This window comes from Hyla sarda, chromosome 1 (assembly GCF_029499605.1).
Source record: "Hyla sarda isolate aHylSar1 chromosome 1, aHylSar1.hap1, whole genome shotgun sequence".
Classification (NCBI taxonomy): domain Eukaryota; kingdom Metazoa; phylum Chordata; class Amphibia; order Anura; family Hylidae; genus Hyla; species Hyla sarda.
In genome coordinates this window covers 135,693,117-135,712,717 of record NC_079189.1, presented here as the reverse complement: position 1 = coordinate 135,712,717, position 19,601 = coordinate 135,693,117, and the positions used below count along the sequence as shown (strand labels likewise).

At 41.0% G+C, this 19,601-nt stretch overlaps 1 long non-coding RNA gene across 2 annotated transcripts in view; it reads left to right on the top strand.

Annotated features, from left to right (window-relative positions):
- LOC130358531 (uncharacterized) overlaps positions 1-19,601 on the top strand; it is a 165,082-nt gene that overhangs the window by 71,400 nt on the left and 74,081 nt on the right. For both annotated transcript variants that reach the window (XR_008889554.1, XR_008889555.1), the window contains exon 2: positions 10,873-11,028. This is a non-coding gene — a long non-coding RNA (uncharacterized LOC130358531). The remainder of the gene's footprint in view (positions 1-10,872; positions 11,029-19,601) is intronic.

The window sequence follows — 19,601 nt, the reverse complement described above, 5'->3', positions numbered from 1 at the left end:
TAGCATTTTAGTGGAAAAAAATAAATCATTTACACATCCAACTTTAACAAAAAGTCGTCAAACACCTGTGGGGTGTTAAGGCTCACTGGACCCCTTGTTACGTGCCTTGAGGGGTGTAGTTTCCAAAATAGTATGCCATGTGGGGTTGTTTTGCTGTTCTGGCACCATTGGGGCTTCCTAAATGCGACATGCCCCACAAAAACCATTTCAGAAAAACTCACTCTCCAAAATCCCATTGTCGCTCCTTCCCTTCTGAGCCCTCTACTGCGCCCGCCGTACACTTGACATGCACATATGAGGTATTACCTTACTCGAGAGAAATTGGGCTACACATTTTAGGAAGATTTCTCTCCTTTTACCCCTTGTAAAAATTCAAAAACTGGATCAACAAGAACATGCCAGTGTAAAAAAATGAAGATTTTGAATTTTCTCCTTCAATTTGCTGCTATTCCTGTGAAATACCTAAAGGGTTAACAAACCTTTTGAATGTCATTTTGAATACTTTAGGGGTGCAGTTTTTATAATGGGGTCATTTGTGGGGTATTTCTAACATGAAAGCCCTTTAAATCCACTTCAAAACAGAACTGGTCCCTGAAAAATTTAGATTTTTAAAATTTTGTAAAAAATTGGAAAATTGCTGCTGAACTTTGAAGCCCTCTGATGTAAAAACATGTCAACTTCATGATGCAAACATAACGTAGACATGTTGTATATGTGAATTAATATATAATTTATTTGAAATATTTATTTTCCTTATACGCAGAGAGCTTCAAAGTTAAATGGGCACTGTCACCAACTTTATTTTTTGATATGTTGTAGTACTTATGTACTACAACATATCTCTAATATACTTTTATTATTTTTTTTTCATTAAAAAGGTTTAATTTACATTTAAAAACCGGCTACTGAAAAAGGACTGATTTTGGAGTGGCAATCAGTCCTTTTTCAGTTAGGCTGCACTCGCTCCCTGTCTGTCAATCAGACAGGCGGGAGCGAGCACATTGGCTCCCCGGCCACTGGCTGGGAGGCCACTCCTCCTGAACATCGCCGCCGCCTCGTTGCCGCCGCTTTCCCTGCACGCCCGCTTCCGGACTCTGCAGTAACTGCAAGTGTAATGAGGGAACGGGGTATGCGGGGCAGGGGGGGGGGAACGGGCTAGCAAAAAAAAAATTTAGATGGTGGGAGCTACCCTTTAAGAAAAATGCAAAATTTTAAATTTTTTCATCAAATTTTGGAATTTTTCACCAAGAAACGATTCAAGTATCGACAAAATTTTACCACTAACGTAAAGAAGAATATGTCACGAAAAAACTATCTCGGAATAAGAATGAAAGGTAAAAGCATTCCAGAGTTATTAATGCTTAAAGTGACAATGGTTAAAGGTGCAAAAAATGGCCGGGTCCTACAGTGAAAATTGGCTGGGTCCTTAAGAGGTTAAGGTCATGATGGGCTTGGTCCTTAAGAGGTTAAAGGGGTACTCCGGTGGAAAACATATTTTTTTTTAAATCCACTTTTGACAGAAAGTTAAACAGATTTGTGAATGACTTCTATTTAAAAATTTTAATCCTTCAAGTACTTATCAGCTGCTGTATGCTACAGAGGAAGTTATTTTTTAAATTTTTAATTTTTTTTTCTGTGTGACCACAGTGCCCTCTGCTGACACCTCTGTCCATGTCAGGAACTATCCAGAGCAGGATAGGTTTGCTATGGGGATTTGCTCCTACTCCGGACAGTTCCTAAAATGGGCAGAGGTGTCAGCAGAGAGCACTGTGGTCAGACAACAGACAATAACAACTCAACTTCCTCTGTAGCATAAAGCAGTTATTAAATACTGGAAGGGTTAAAATTTTTAAATAGACATAATTTACAAATCTGTAACTTTTTGGCACCAGTTGATTAAAAAAAAAAAAACGGATGGAGTATCCCTTTAAGAAATCCCATGTTTTCCCTTATAGTCTTCTTTAAAAACGATGAACCCTGCTGACTTGTTTAGTATGTGTCAGTGGATTTTCTTGCATACATGCGCCACAAAAAACGCAATGCGAGCCTAGCTAAACATATATTTTTTCATAAAAATATATTTGTATCACTTTAGCCTAGATGCTTTTCTTTATATGAAGTCAACCCAGCAAATGCACACACTAAACACAAGAAGAAATATTTATTTCACATGCCTACTTATCTCTCTTGTATTTCAAAAGTATTTACTTAAAGGGGTTATCCAGGAAAAAACTTTTTTTTATGTATCAACTGGCTCCAGAAAGTTAAACAGATTTGTAAATTACTTCTATTAAAAAATCTTCATCCTTTCAGTACTTATGAGCTTCTGAATTTGAGTTGTTCTTTTCTGTCTAAGTGCTCTCCGATGACACGTGTCTCGGGAACCGCCCAGTTTAGAAGCAAATCCCCATAGCAAACCTCTTCTACTCTGTGCAGTTCCCGAGACAAGCAGAGATGTCAGCAGAGAGAACTGTAGCCAGACAGAAAACAACAACTCAACTTCAGCAGCTGATAATTATTGAAAGGATTAAGATTTTTTAATAGAAGTAATTTACAAATCTGTTTAACTTTCTGGAGCGAGTTGATATTAAAAAAAAACTTTTTTTCCTGGAATACCCCTTTAACCCCTTCCCGACCTATGACATACCTGTACGTCATGAGTGGCAAGGTGTTCCCGACCCATGACATAGAGGTACGTCATGAACATTTTTGCCGCTACCCGCGGCATCCCGCAGCGCCCAGTAAGATGGTGGCTATCACTGATAGCCAGCCATCTTACCATGCGACCACGGGGGGTTTCATCTAACAACCCCCCCCCCCCCCCCCCCCACAGCAATCGCTGCTATCAGCTATTCAAATCTGACTAGCTGATAGCAGCGTTTCGCTATCAGAATACTTAGCAGCGCGGTGTGTGAGTCCGGATCACGGGGATCGGGACACACACCGCTCTGCTAAGTGTCCCTTACCCGTCCCCCGGCGTCACTTACCCGGCCATGCGGTGTCCCGAGCGGTCCCGGCGCGAGCGGCATCCTCCAGGCGGTCCCGGCAGTGGTGCGTCCCGACGGTGAGTTTGCAGCAGCAGGGCGGCATCTTCATTGGCAGCAGTGAGATCGCCGTAAAGCGATCTCACCGCTACCTCTGAGAGTTTCAAAACTGCAACTCCCAGCATGCCCAGACAGCCTTTGGCTTTCTGTGCATGCTGGGAGTTGCAGTTTTGCAACATCTGGAGGTCCACAGTTTTGGAGACCACTGTATAATGGTCTCCAATCTGTGCTCTTCCAGATGTTGCACAACTACAAATCTCAGCATGCTCAGTCTGTCCAGGCATGCTGGGAGTTGTAGTTCTGTAACATCTGGAAGACCACAGATTGGAGACCATTATACAGTGGTCTCCAAATTGTGGACCTCCAGATGTTGCAAAACTACAACTCCCAGCATACCAGACTGCTCAAGCATGCTGGACGTTGTAGTTTGGCAACATCTGATCCTTCGGATATTGCCGAACTACAACTTCCAGCATGCCTGGGCATGCTGGGAGTTGTAGTTTTGCAACAACTGGAGGCACACTAGTTGGGAAACATTGTCCGTTTCATACCTCAGTGCCTCCAGCTGTAGCAATTGTTGCAAAACTATAACTCCCAGCATGCACTGACAGACCATGCATGCTGGGAGTTGTAGTTTTGCAACAGCTGGAGGCACACTGGTTTGGAAACACTAAGTTTGGTTGCAAAACACTTTAAAGTTTATTACTTAACTTAATGTTTCCAAACCAGTGTGCCTCCAGCTGTTGCAAAACTACAACTCCCAGCATGCACGGACAGCCAAAGGGCATGCTCGGAGTTTGCAACAGCTGGATGTTTGCCCCCTCCCCCCAATGTGAATGTACAGGGTACACTCACATGGGTGGAGGTTTACAGTGAGTGCTGCAAGTTTGAGATGGCGCAAATTTTGCGCTGCAGCTCAAACTCCCAGCGGCAAACTTGCTGTGAACCTCTGCCCATGTGACTGTACCCTAAAAACACTACACTACACTTACACTAACCTAAAATAAAAAACACTACATATACACATACCCCTACACAGCCCCCCTCCCCTCCCCCAAAAAAACGAAAAACGTCTGGTACGCTACTGTTTCCAAAACGGAGCCTCCAGCTGTTGCAAAACAACAATTCCCAGTATTGCCGGACAGCCATTGACTGTCCAGGCATGCTTGGAGTTTTGCAACAGCTGGAGGCACCCTGTTTGGGAATCATTGGCATAGAATACCCCTATGTCCACCCCTATGCAATCCCTAATTTAGGCCTCAAATGCGTATGGCGCTCTCTCACTTTGGAGCCCTGTCGTATTTCAGAGCAACAGTTTTGGGACCCATATGGGGTATCTCCGTACTCGGGAGAAATTGCCTTACAAATTTTGGGGGTCTTTTTCTTCTTTAACCCCTTATGAAAAGGTGAAGTTGGGGTCTACACCAGCATGTTAGTGTATACAAATTTTATTTTTTACACTGACATGCTGGTGTTGCCCTATACTTTTCATTTTCACAAGAGGTAAAAGGGAAAAAAGACCCTCAAAATTTGTAATGCAATTTCTCCCGACTACGGAGATACCCCATATGTGGGCGCAAAGTGCTCTGGGGGCACAACAAAGCCCAGAAGGGAGAGTGCGCCATGTACATTTGAGGTGATTTGCACAGGGGTGGCTGATTGTTACAGCAGTTCTGACATAAACGCAAAACAATAAATATCCATATGTGACCCCATTTTGGAAACTACATCCCTCATGGAATTTAATAAGGGGTGCAGTGAGCATTTACACCCCACTGGTGTATGATAGATTTCTGGAACAGTGGTCTGTGAAAATGAAAAATTCAATTTTTCATTTGCACAGTCCACTGTTTCAAATATCTGTCAAACACCAGTGGGGTGTAAATGCTCACTGCACCCCTTATTAAATTCCATGAGGGGTGTAGTTTCCAAAATGGGGTCACATGTGGGGGGGTCCACTATTCTGGCACCATAGGGGCTTCCTAAATGGGACATGCCCCCAAAAACCCTTTCAGAAAAACTCACTCTCCAAAATCCCATTGTCGCTCCTTCCCTTCTGAGCCCTCTACTGCGCCCGCCGAACACTTTACATAGACATATGAGGTATTTCCTTACTCGAGAGAAATTGGGTTACAAATTTTAGGGTGATTTCCCTCCTTTTACCCCTTGTAAAAATTCAAAAATTGGGTCTACAAGAACATGCGAGTGTAAAAAATGAAGATTTAGAATTTTCTCCTTTACTTTGCTGCTATTCCTGTGAAACACCTAAAGGGTTAAAACACTTACTGAATGTCATTTTGAATACTTTTGGGGTGCAGTTTTTATAATGGGGTCATTTGTGGGGTATTTCTAATATGAAGACTCTTCAAATCTACTTCAAAACTGAACTGGTCACTGAAAAATAGTGAGTTTGAAGATTTTGTGAAAAATGTGAAAATTGCTGCTGAACTTTAAACCCCTCTGGTGTCTTCCAAAAGTAAAAACTCATAAATTTTATGAGGCAAACATAAAGTAGACATATTGTATATGTGAACCAAAAAAATTTATTTTGAATATCCATTTTCCTTACAAGCAGAGAGCTTCAAAGTTAGAAAAATTTAAAATTTTAAATTTTTTCATCAAATTTTGGGATTTTTCACCAAGAAAGGATGCAAGTTACCACAAAAATGTACCACTATGTTAAAGTAGAATATGTCACGAAAAACAATCTCGGAATCAGAATGATACCTAAAAGCATTCCAGAGTTATTAATGTTTAAAATGACAGTGGTCAGAATTGCAAAAAATGGCTGAGTCCTTAAGGTGAAAAAGGGCTAAGTCCTTAAGGGGTTAAGAACCCAGCCCATTTATACCTTAAGGACCCGGCCATTTTTTGAACATCTGACCACTGTCACTTTAAGCATTAATAACTCTGGAATGCTTTTACCTTTCATTCTGATTCTGAGAACGTTTTTTCGTAACATATTCTACTTTATGTTAGTGGTAAATTTCCGCTGATACTTGAATCATTTCTTGGTGAAAAATTCCAAAATTTGATCAAAAAATTTTAAATTTTGCATTTTTCTAACTTTGAAGCTCTCTGCTTGTAAGGAAAACAGACATTTCAAATAAATTATATTTTGATTCACATATACAATGTGTCTACTTTAAATTTTCATTATAAAATTGACATGTTTTTACTTTTGGATGACATCAGAGGGCTTCAAAGTTCAGCAGCAATTTTCCAATTTTTCACAAAACTTTTAAAATTGGAATTTTTCAGGGACCAGTTCAGTTTTGAAGTGGATTTGCTATTTGCTAGGGCTTTCCTATAAAAAAAATACCCCATAAATGACTCCATTATAAAAACTGCACACCTCGAAGTATTCAAAATGACATTCAGAAAGTTTAACCCTTTAGGTGTTTCACAGGAATAGCAGCAAAGTGAAGGAGAAAATTCAAAATCTTCCTTTTTTTACACTCGCATGTTCTTGTAGACCCAGTTTTTGAATTTTTACATGGGGTAATAGGAGAAAAGCCCCACAAAATTGTAACCCAATTTCTCTCGAGTAAGGAAATACCTCATATGTGGATGTCAAGTGTTCGGAGGGTGCAGTAGAGGGCTCAGAAGGGAAGGAGCGACAATGGGATTTTGGAGAGTGAATTTTGCTGAAATGGTTTTTGGGGGGCATGTCACATTTAGGAAGCCGCTATAGTGCCAGAACAGCAGAAAACCCCACATGGCATACCATTTTGGAAACTACACCCCTCAAGGCACGTAACAAGGCATGTAACAAGGCACGTAACCAGTTAGCCTTAACACCCCACAGGTGTTTGATGACTTTTTGTTAAAGTCGGATGTGTAAATGAAAAAAAAATATTTTTCACTAAAGTGCAGTTTTTCCCCCAAATTTATCATTTTTACAAAGGGTAATGGGAGAAAATGCCCCCCAAAATTTGTAACCCCATCTCTTCTGAGTACAAAAATACCCCATGTTAGGAAGTAAAATGCTCTGCGGGCGAACTACAATGCTCAGAAGAGGAGTCACATTTGGCTTTTGGAAAGCAAATTTTGCTGAAATGGTTTTTGGGGGCATGTTGCATTTAGGAAGCCCCTATGGTGCCAGAACAGCAAAAGAAACACATGGCATACTATTTTGGAAAAAACACCCCTCAAGGAACGTAACAAGGGGTACAGGGAGCCTTAACACCCCACAGGTGTTTGACGACTTTTTGTGAAAGCTGGATGTGTAAATGAAAAAAAATATTTTTTTACTAAAATGCAGTTTTTTCCCCAAATTTTACATTTTTACAAGGGGTAATAGGAGAAAATTACCCACAAAATTTGTAACCCCATTTCTTCTGAGTATGGAAATACCCCATGTGTTTACGTCAAGGGTTCTGCTGGCGCACTACAATGCTCAGAAGAGGAGGAGCGCCATTGAGCTTTTTGAAAGAGAATTTGTTTTGAATGTAAGTCGGGGGCCATGTGCGTTTACATAGCCCTCGTGGTGCCAGAACAGTGGACCTCCCACATGTGACCCCATTTTGGAAACTACACCCCTCACAGAATTTAATAACGGGTACAGTGAGTATTTACACCCCACTGGGGTTTGACAGATCTTTGAAACAGTGGGCTATGCAAATGAAAAATAAAATTTTTCATTTCACTGTTCCAAAAATCTGTCAGATACCTGTGGGGCATAAATGTTCACTGTACCCCTTATTACATTCTGTGAGGGGTGTAGTTTCCAAAATTGGGTCACATGTGGGGGGGTCCATTGTTCTGGCGCTATAGGGGCTTTGTAAACACATGTGGCCTTCAATTCTGGACAAATATTCTCTTCAAAATACCAATGGCGCTCCTTCTCTTCTGAGCATTGTAGTGCGCCCGCAGAGCACTTTACATCCACATATGGGGTATTTTCTTACTCAGAAGAAATGGGGTTAAAAATTTTGGGGGGCTTTTTCCTATTTTCCCTTGTGAAGACGAAAAATTTTGGGTAACACCAGCATTTTTGTGAAACATTTTTTTTCTTCATTTTCCCATCCAACTTAATGAAAATTCGTCAAACACCTGTGGTGTGTTAAAGCTCACTATAACCCTTGTTACGTTCCTTGAGGGGTGTAGTTTCCAAAATGGGGTCACATGTGGTTATTTATTATTTTGCGTTTATGTCAGAACCGCTGTAAAATCAGCCACCCCTGTGCAAATCACCAATTTAGGCCTCAAATGTACATAGTGCAATCTCACTCCTGAGCCTTGTTGTGCGTCTGCGGAACATTTTACACCCACATATGGGGTATTTTCGTACTCAGGAGAAATTGCTTTACAAATTTTGGGGGTCTTTTTTTTGCTTTTACTGCTTGTGAAAATAAAAAGTATGGGGCCACACCAGCATGTTAGTGAAAAAAATGTAATTTCTTTTGCACTAACAGGCTGGTGTAGTCCCCAACTTTTCCTTTTCATAAGGGGTAAAAAGAAAAAAGCCCCCCAAAATTTGAAGTGCAATTTCTCCCGAGTACGGAAATACCCCATTTGTGACCCTAAACTGTTTCCTTGAAACACGACAGGGCTCTGAAGTGAGAGAGCACCATGCGCATTTGAGCACTACATAGGGATTGCATAGGGTGGATATTGGGAATCACTGGCGTAGAATACCCCTAACAGGGTGCCTACAGCTGTTGTTAAACTCCCAGCATGCCTGGACAGTCAGTGGCAGTCCGTAAATGCTGGGAGTTGTTGTTTTGCAACAGCTGGAGGCTCCGTTTTAGAAACACTGCCATACAATAAATTTTTCACTTTATTGGGGGGGGGGGACAGTGTAAGGAGGTGTATATGTAGTGTTTTACCCTTTATTATGCGTTAGTGTAGTGTATTGTAGTGTTTTTAGGGTACATTCACACTGGCGGGAGTTTACGGTGAGTTTCCTGCTAGGAGTTTGCGCTGTGGCAAAAAATTTGCCACAGCCCAAAGTTTAAGCAGAAAACTTACTGTAAACTTGCCAGTGTGAATGTACCCTGTACATTCACATGGGGGGGCCAAACCTCCAGCTGTTTCAAAACTACAACTCCCAGCATGTACTGACAGGCCGTACATGCTGGGAGTTGTACTTTTGCAACAGCTGGAGGCACACTGGTTGGAAAACCTTCAGTAATCTAATTCAGAATTTTCCAACCAGTGTGCCTCCAGCTGTTGCAAAACTACAAATCTATAGCCTTCATTAACTTCATATCTGAAGCAATAACCATCATCCTTGAGATTAACTACTTCCAGTACGGGAACCAGTGGTTCCGGCAAAGGACAGGAACCGCAATGGGTACTTCGGTCTCCTGTACCTTTGCAAATATCTTCCTGGCGGTGTTTGAATACAATTATGTATTTTCGACTAATAACATCTATGTCAGAAACATACAAACGTTATATTGACGACGTGTTACTCCTTTGGGAAGGATCTGAAGAGCACTTTAACAAATTTGTCAGCTACCTGAACACTAATACTATGAATATGCGGTTTACATCTGTTTTTTGTCAGAGCCATCTCGATTTCCTCGACATTAGGATCATTAAAACACCTCAAGGCCTACAGACGGAGGGCTATAGAAAGGAAATAGCCCGTAACAGCTTGCTTCATTTTAAGAGTTCGCACCCTGCACATGCAAAGTGTGCCATCCCCCTAAGTCAATTTATGCGTTTGAAGAGACTAAATAGCGAGCACTCCTATATAGCGCAAGCTAAAGACCTACAAGAGCGATTGTTGGCCCGCGGATACCCCATCAATATCATCCAGATAGCGTTCAATAAAGGTGATCTAATACAACATAACAGAAACAAAAAAAGTAACAATCAAAATACAGAACGAAGATTCACATTTTCATTCAAAAATACTCAAATGAACGATATCATAAACTCCACTATTAGACGCCAAAGGCATTTATTATCTACAGATAAGGACCTGAGACAAGTTACAGCTTTATGCCCTTTAATAACCTATCGGAAGAATTACACCATTGGAGATAAACGTAAACAACATACTCCATCCCCTAACGAGAACTGGCTACAAGGTCTTTCCCCTGTTGGTAACCATTGCTGCGGGTCCTGCAAGTTCTGCAGATTTAATACAGGAGCTAAATATCTTACCCTAGGTGGTTATTCTATCACTGTTAAACAATTAATAACATGTAAAACCACTTTCGTTGTTTATTACATAATCTGCCCCTGTCAAAGGTATTATATAGGTAAGACTAAGAGACAACTCTGTGCCAGATTCCGAGAACACAAATACACGCTTTCTAAAGGAACAGGTCCTCCACGATTAGCAAAACATCTGCATGAAACCCATAACAACGATGTGGATGTATTAAAATTCGGAGGGATAGAAAAAATTCCAGTCCTAGATCAAGGTGGATAAAGGGAGAATGTCCTCCTTCAATGTGAAGCACGCTATATTCTCAGGTGTAATGCTCAGGGCCCGGCTGGGCTGAATGAGCGACTAGATATGTCCCCCTTCCTGAGTTAAATGTATGTCTTCTTTATTTTACTTTATAGTATTAATATACTTAGTTATAAATACTTCTGTTTCTTTTACTCTTAATAATTATTTCAGTATTTTTTTCTAACATTATTTACTTTTTTATTTTTTGGTATTCTTCTTCCTCTCTACTTGGGTCTATATATTCACCATTAGTTATTACTAAATATATAGCTTCCAGTGTGAGCTTTATTCTTTATTACTTGGTATTGGGATTAATTTTCTCTCTTCTCTACTCACCTTCGCTCTCTGTTTCTTTTTGATCCATACACCGATCCATAGTTTATACGTTTCTATGGTTACTCACGTTTCCTACAGACCTCTACAAAAGGGTAACGGTATGACGTGAACATTGAGGCCAGAAGAAGGACGTTCCTACATCCGAAACTGCCGGCGTAGCCTCTGAGCGCCCCTTACCGTCCTCGTCTATGCCGTGGTGATCCCAAACCTCGGGCTTGCAGCAGTCTACCCGCGGTGAGTGCATGCCACCCTTTTCCATTGTATTGCTTGATACTTTATCTAGTGTGTGCACCCCGCAGGTGCTGCATATTTTATAGAAGAAGAAAGCACACGTGCAGGGGGGGCCTCCAGCTGCTCCAGAAAGTCCAATTAGAAAGTTAAAACTTCACCTTTAATATAGCATGTTAAAAACAGAGGATATCCATGGTGGAAATAAAAAGAAGGAAGGGAAACCGACGCGTTTCGAGCCTGTACTGGCTCTTAGTCGTGGCACATAGTATATCGGGCAAGTGCCCCCTTATATAGTGTAACTCCAAATGACCCCAAACGGAAACCCGGAGGCCCGGATTCCGGAAGGGTGATGACGTAGGTCAATGGTAAGAACAATTATAAGACCTGGACTGGATGGGTGGTCATGTGCTAGGTAAGTGCATGATATTTAACACTATGTGTGCGGAGGCCATATCTAATTCATGAGTACTAGCACCGGCAGCATAGCGTAGCCCATATGAAGGCATAATTATTCAAACCTGGTTTAGGTTGCCGACCGGTTGTACATATGTAGAGAGGTCTTATATGGAACATCAATTAAAACAGAAGCCGCATCCATAAAGCGCGTGGTGTGAATACTCTGTTTTGTGTGTACACAACATTTGGTCCAAAATTAAAACATTTGTGGAACCATACTCTATCCTCATAGATCTATAAAGATAATAATGATTAACGTATATTCATATACACGTGGACCATGTGCATCAAGGGCATATACCACAAGTATCCAATATAATAGTATATGTAGCAATGTGCGCACATAGATATCTTCAGGCCACAGTGTGCCTTTGAGTCATGATAAATAAAAAACATATGTTGTAGAGAAACCACAACAGTAAACGGTTCCCAAAAAAAAAGAGATAATTTTTCCTCTTAAACGGAACATTTAAAACCTGTCACATGTCTACAACGGCACAGTATCAATCCCAACCTAGTAGAAATAGTAATAATAGTATTCATATCTAGTCCCATATAGCATACATAGTATTGTAGTATGAAAAAGTTGCATCTATAACCAATTGTAATAGCAGCACATGAACTATGTCCATCATATAACCTACATCAAAAAGAAAAGGGAAAGGGGTGGAAAAGGAAGAAAAAAGGAGGGTTAAGAGAAATAAAGATAATTACGGAGATTTACCCATGTCATAACTAGAATATTTGGGAAATAGCACCCTCTCTTAGGACATACCTCTAGTAAATATACATCAAGTCATGTTTTGTGTTCATGCCGGTGGGGAAGCGAGAATCCAATACAAGGATCCAATATGCCTCACGGGACCTGAGTTTCGCCATCCTATCTCCTCCCCTCCGGCATGAAAACACCTGTTCTATTGCTGCAACTTTGAAACCTCTGGAATCGTTCTGATGTTGCTCTCGGAGATGTCTAGTTAGCCCGGATACAGAGCGATTACTTATGAGGGTATTAGTAGTGCACCGAAAATGTTCAGCGATACGTGTTTTTAACTTCCTCGCTGTACTGCCTACATATTGTTTCTGGCAACTGGTACATGTGACCAGGTACACTACATATGTGGAGTTGCAGTTGACTAGCGTTTTAATGGGGTATGTCCGGTTTGTAACGGTAGATGAAAAGTGGATCCATTGGACATGAGGTTGCAACATGTGCATCTGGTAGCGTTACATTTGTAGCAACCAGTTGTTGATAACCAAGTCTGAGTGGTCTCTTTAGATGCAAATTCGCTAGGAGAAAGAAGGTCCCTAAGGGATACTCCCTTCTTCGCTACAAAACGGGTGTCATGCTCCAGAAGGTGGGCAGTGGTTTCATCTTGGAAGAGGACAGGTAAATGTTTTCTCAGGATAGTACATATCCCCTGAAAGTCACTGCTATATGGTGTAGAGAAAGTAACCATGTGTGTGGATTCAGTCTTTGGGGATTGTATAGTATGTTCTTCTAGATATGTTTCCCTGTTCTTAGAATCTACTATACACTGTGCTCTCTTTAAGATGGGTTTCGTATAACCTCTCTTTCTGAGACGGTTACCAATGTCTCTGCAACTGGATTCATATGCCAATGTTGTTGAGGAGGCCCTTTTTGCTCTTATTAGTTCTCCAATCGGGAGATTGCGAATGGTGTGTTTCGGATGGTTGCTTTCAGCATGTAAGATGCTGTTTCCAGCAGTGGGCTTTCTGTACATTCTGGTATGCACCAGATTTTTCTCCGCATCTCCTGTTAGAGTAACATCAAGGAAATTAGTTTCTATGTGGTCTAGTACATATGTAAATTTCAAATTGTGTGAATTGAGATTAAGATAATCCACAAATGAAACTGCTTCTTCATCTGACCCTCGCCACGCTATGAGGAGGTCGTCTATATACCTGCCATACCACCCCACAAGGGGGTGGTAGATGTTATTGGCTGTATACAGATAGACCTCCTCCCAGTGAGCCATGTATAAATTGGCTAGGGACGGGGAGAATTTGGCTCCCATTGGGCATCCAGTGGTTTGAAAAAAGAATTGTCCATCAAAAGAGAAAAAATTGTGCTTCAGTACAAAAAATAATACATCGAGTATGAATTGTTTGAGGTCATTACTATAGTTGGAGTATTTATTGAGATGAAATTCCACTGCTGACAGGGCGGACTCATGGGGTATACTTGTATATAGGGCAGTGACGTCACATGAAAGCCACTTGTCTTGTTTGTTCCATGTGAGGGATTTAGAGGCTAGCAGAAGGGTTTTCGTGTCTCGAATAAATCCCATCGTTCTGGGAACAAGCGGCTGTAGGAGATGATCCAACCATTCGCCCAAATGTTCCTGTAGAGATCCGATACCCGCAACTATTGGGCGGAGCGGGGGAGGAAATGTGTTTTTATGAGTTTTAGGGAAGCCGTGAAAAATGGGACATATAGGAAAATCCGGTATCATATATTGTTTTTGTTTGTTGTCTATAATGCCCATCTGTACCCCTTCCTCCAGTAATTTTTCCAGCTTGTTTTTGACCACTGCAGTGGGATTGGTGGAGATTTTCCTATACGTAGTAGTGTCTTCTAGTTGTTGTAAAATTAATTTTTTATATAGCATTTTGTCCAGAATCACCACTGAACCCCCTTTATCCGCCTGTCGTATAATGATGTTTTCATTTTTAATTAATTTTTGTAAGTCCAAATTTTGCACTTTGCTGATGTTGGGGGTAGTAGTATCCGGTGATTGGAACAGTGTTCCGTTTAAGAGGAAAGAATTATCTCTTTTTTTTGGGAACCGTTTACTGTTGCGGTTTCTCTACAACATATGTTTTTTATTTATCATGACTCAAAGGCACACTGTGGCCTGAAGATATCTATGTGCGCACATTGCTACATATACTATTATATTGGATACTTGTGGTATATGCCCTTGATGCCCTTGATGTCCACATGTATATGAATATACATTAATCATTATTATCTTTATAGATCTATGAGGACAGAGTATGGTTCCACAAATGTTTTAATTTTGGACCAAATGTTGTGTACACACATAACAGAGTATTCACACCACGCGCTTTATGGATGCGGCTTCTGTTTTAATTGATGTTCCATATAAGACCTCTCTACATATGTACAACCGGTCGGCAACCTAAACCAGGTTTGAATAATTATGCCTACATATGGGCTACGCTATGCTGCCGGTGCTAGTACTCATGAATTAGATATGGCCTCCGCACACATAGTGTTAAATATCATGCACTTACCTAGCACATGACCACCCATCCAGTCCAGGTCTTATAATTGTTCTTACCATTGACCTACGTCATCACCCTTCCGGAATCCGGGCCTCCGGGTTTCCGTTTGGGGTCATTTGGAGTTACACTATATAAGGGGGCACTTGCACGATATACTATGTGCCACGACTAAGAGCCAGTACAGGCTTGAAATGCGTCGGTTTCCCTTCCTTCTTTTTATTTCCACCATGGATATCCTCTGTTTTTAACATGCTATATTAAAGGTGAAGTTTTAACTTTCTAATTGGACTTTCTGGAGCAGCTGGAGGCCCCCCCTGCACGTGTGCTTTCTTCTTCTATTGCTCTCCGGGACACGGCCCGCGTCCTGCCTGCCTTGCTCTCCTGCAACTACGGAGCTCCTGCATCCAATACCGCACAGTGGTGAGCTGAATCCCTCCTTTTTCTTTGTTTGCTGCATATGTTATACATCGGGTCCGGACGCTGCCAGTGTTTACCAGTGGTATCATATATTTGCATGCTTAAGCTATACGGTGTGCTCTCTCCTCCTCAAGCGGTTTACGTTTAATTTACAAATCTGTTTAACTTTCCGGAGCCAGTTGACATATAAAAAGGTTTTGCCTGGAATACCCCTTTAAGTTAACCCCCCGCCCCCGATCTGCTATTGGTCATGTCGTCTTGATGACCAATAGCAGGGATAGGAGGGGTGGCACCCCTGCCACCTCACTCCTATCCCTTCAGGGGGATCATAGGTGTCATGGACAACCGCTATCCCCCTTATATTCCGGGTCACCATAGACCCGTATGACCCCGGAATCGGCGCAAATCGCAGGTGTGAATTCACTTGCAATTTGCGCCGATCGAAGACATGGGGGGTCTGATGACCCCCCTGGGCATTTGCGCTGGGTGCCTGATGATCGATATCGAAGTTTTATAAAAAAAAAATGTATCTCCAACTTTTTTTTTTTGGATCACTAAAGTCCAAAAGAGAATAAAAACCGCCTGAAAAAATGCCAAAGTTAAAACCCACATGGCGTTTTTCTACTCACATGGACTTCTATGGGAGAAAAATGCCACCATTTCAGGGGAAAAAACGCAATAGGCTCAACATGCTGCGATTTTACAAAACCGCCAAGGAGCTGAAAAATGAAAAAAAAAAGAGTGAAGAAACGCCAAAAGGATAAAAAAAAAACGCCAAACTGAAAAACGCCAAGTGGAAAAATTATTTAGCGATTTCTCATTGATTTACAGCTAACATCTGGCCACACCGTTTTTTGGCCAAAAAAACGCCATGAGGCAGAATTGACGTTTTTCTTGGCATTATGACTTAAAACCCATGTCTGCCACATCAGCTAAAACAGGTAATCAAGAAGCATACACAAGAACATCTAGTTTTTCTCTAATAATGGTTTATGCTGCAGTAATTAAGCAAAAAAAAGTCCTGAATTGCTTCTTAAGCTTCTTAAATTACAGCTTTGAATTCTGAATTCTGCTTTGGTTTAGGCCTCATCAGTACAATGACCTCTATGCTCCCTGTGAATGACGGAGCATTGTTTGAATTAAAGTTGTTGGATGTCATCAAGTTCATACATGTACAAATCAATGAGATCAATGAGTGTCTCATGTTTATTCCACACGTCACATCATCAATAAAACCTCATAGATTATTTGTGGAATTATATCAAGTAATGATCAACATAAAGAGCAAGTAATCTGCAGATGGGATTATCCTCTGCTTGGCCTCATGTGCGCTGTTTTTACTGATACCTTCTTTATTTTTGTGTCTACCACAAGTCACTAGGTCATTAACCCCTTAAGGACCACATTTTTTTTTATTTTTTTCCTCCTCACCTTCTAAAAATTATAACACTTAAATTTTTCGACCTACAGAGCCATAAGAGGGCTTGTTTTTTGCACCACCAATTTTACTTTGTAATGACATCAATAATTTCATCACAAAATCTATGGCAAAACAAAAAAATATATATTTTTTGGGGGGAAAAATTGAAAAAAACAACACAATTTTGTAACATTTGGATGGCTTCCAATTTTACGCAGAACAATTTTTGGTAAAAATGACAATTTATGATTATTCTGTAGGTCCACATGATTAAAATAATTGTTCTGGCCGCACACGCTGGCCGTGAGCGCATGGTCCCCTTACCTGCTGCTGCCAATGGGGCTGGGACTCGCATTGCGGGAAGCGCCCGCGTGCAAGCACCAGTCCGTCACTCACCTGGTGTTTCTCCTGCCCCCGCCTCTGCCTCTCTGCTTTAAGATTTAAAGGGCCAGTATGCTCATTAGTGTAATTCACCTGTGGCTCATTGATAAATTGCTCCAGCCTCCTCACTTCCCTGCCGGATCTTTGTTACCTTGAGCCTGAGAGAAAGCATTCCTGTCATTGCCTTGCTGTGTATCTGATCCTACCTACTGACCATTTGCTACGTTCCTGACTATGCTACTGTGCCACCTGCCCTGACCTTCTGCTATCCTGACCACGAGCTGCCTTATCCCTCCTGTGCCTTGCATCTCCTCAGCCGCTTGTGTGGTCGAGCCATGCCAGGGGTAGTGACCTGGGTACCGCCTGCTTCAGCAAGTCCATCCCGCTTTGCGGCAGGCTCTGGTGAAAACCAGCAGCACCTTAGACTCCGCTCCCTGGTACGGTCTGAGTCATCTGCCACACAGGTCCACATCCACCGGGGTTCCTGTCTTCTGAAACGTGAGTGTCACAATAATACCCAACTTATATAGTATATTTAGTATATTTAAAAACGTCTTTATATTTTTACGTATATAGTATGTGGATGTGTGAGGGCTCAATTTTTGCGCCGTGGTATGTAGTTTTTATTTGGACCATTTTTGTTTTGATGGGACGTTTTGATCAATTTTTATTAATTTTTTAGGGTACATAAAGTGACCTAAAATATGTAATTATGGATTTTGGTATTTGTTTATGTATATGTCATTGGCCATGCAGTTTAATTAATGTTTTATTTTTACAGTTCGGACATGTGCGCACACGGTGATTCCACATATGTTTATTTTTATTATTTTTACATATTTTTTATATTGAATTTGGGAAAAGGGGGGTGAAACTTGTAATATGGAAGGGGTTAATTGTTGTGTTGTTCCATAAGTACTGGAAGAATTACGATTTTTTTAATAGAAGTAATTTACAAATCTGCATAACTTTCTGGCATCAGTTGATAAAAAAAAATGTTTTCCAGTGGAGTACCCCTTTAATGCTATTTTGTTCTAGGTATATATCTAATTCTGTTTTGGATCCCTCAACTGTTTTTGCTGTGACCAGTTCCCAAGGCACTAAATTCACAGTTCTTATGGTAAAGAAGGATTGTAGCCCCTGGAAACTAATCCTTTTTTTTCTCCAAACAGAGGCAGTGCCCCCTTGTCTTTTGAGGGGGCCATTTATATACTCATATACGTTGATCATATCCCTTCTTAAACGTCTCCCCCCTTAAAGACTAAATAAACGTAATTCTTTTAGTCTTTCCTCATAGCTAAGATGTTCCATGCCCCTATTAGTTTAGTGGCAAGTCTCTGTACCCTTTCCAGCTCCAGACTGTCCCTCTTATGAACTGGTGTCCAAACCTGAACAACCAGGTGAGGCCGTACCAATGCTTTATAAAGGGGTAGTATTGTGTCCCTGTCCTGCGAGTCCATGTTTTTTTGATACATGACAATATCCTGCTGGCCTTATAGCAACTGCTTGACCTTCATGGTATTCTGTAGTCTATGATCTACAAGTACATCCAGATCCTTCTCTTCCAGTGACTCTGCCAGTTTTACCCTACCCAAAATATCTGTTGCATGCAGGTATTTTGTACCCTGATGCATAACTTTACACACATTAAAGGGTATCTGTCAGATCCTACAAAATAATAATAATAATAATAATATGTTACGCAGTGCCTGATTCTGACATGTACATCTAATATTTTTGCTTCTATTTCCTATATTTATTATTTAAAAAAAATCCTCTTTCCATTAGCTCACAGTGTTAGAAATGCTCTCAGGGGAAGAGGGCGTGTCCTTCCTTGTGGTGGTGGGAGGTGATTGGTGTGTCTGCTCATGCAGCCTTGTCCATGCGTCATCTCTTGTCCATGAGTCATCTCTTGTCCATTACATCTTGGGGAAGCAGATGCTGCTGCAGGATTAGTTATTGTCCCAGAAGGTATGGGGACCCCTAATTGTGGGATTTTCAGGAGCAATTTTCAAAATATTTTAAAACAAACCTATTACAAAAGGAATTACATTTTCATCAGTAACAATATATTAAAAAGTTTTTGGATCTGACAGTGCCCATTTAACCCCTTAAGGACGCAGCCCTTTCTCACCTTAAAGGGTACCTCTCATCAAAAAAACTTTTGATATTTTATAGATTAATGTATGCAGAATAACTTTAAAATTGCATGTTATTAAAAAATATGCTTCTTTCTATTCAATTTTCCACTTTGAAGAAATGACCACTAGGGGTCTCCCTACCTGTCCTGGCAGCAAGCATTACAGACTCATGCTGGAGTCCTAAACACTACGAGCTGCCAGTCTGCTTTGTTCACAAAGGAGAACACTCAGAGCTGCCAGTCTGCTTTGTTCACAGACTGTTTGGCTGTGAACAAAGCAGGCTGGCAGCTCTGAGTGTTTAGGACTCCAGCATGAGTCAGAAATGCTTGCTGACAGGACTGATCGGGAAAAATACAATAGAAAGAAGCATATTTTTCATTAACATGCTATTGGAAAGTTATTCAACATTCATTAATCTAAAATATATCAAAAGTTTATTTGATGAGAGGTACCCTTTAAGGACTGAGCCCTTTTTCACAATTCTTACCACC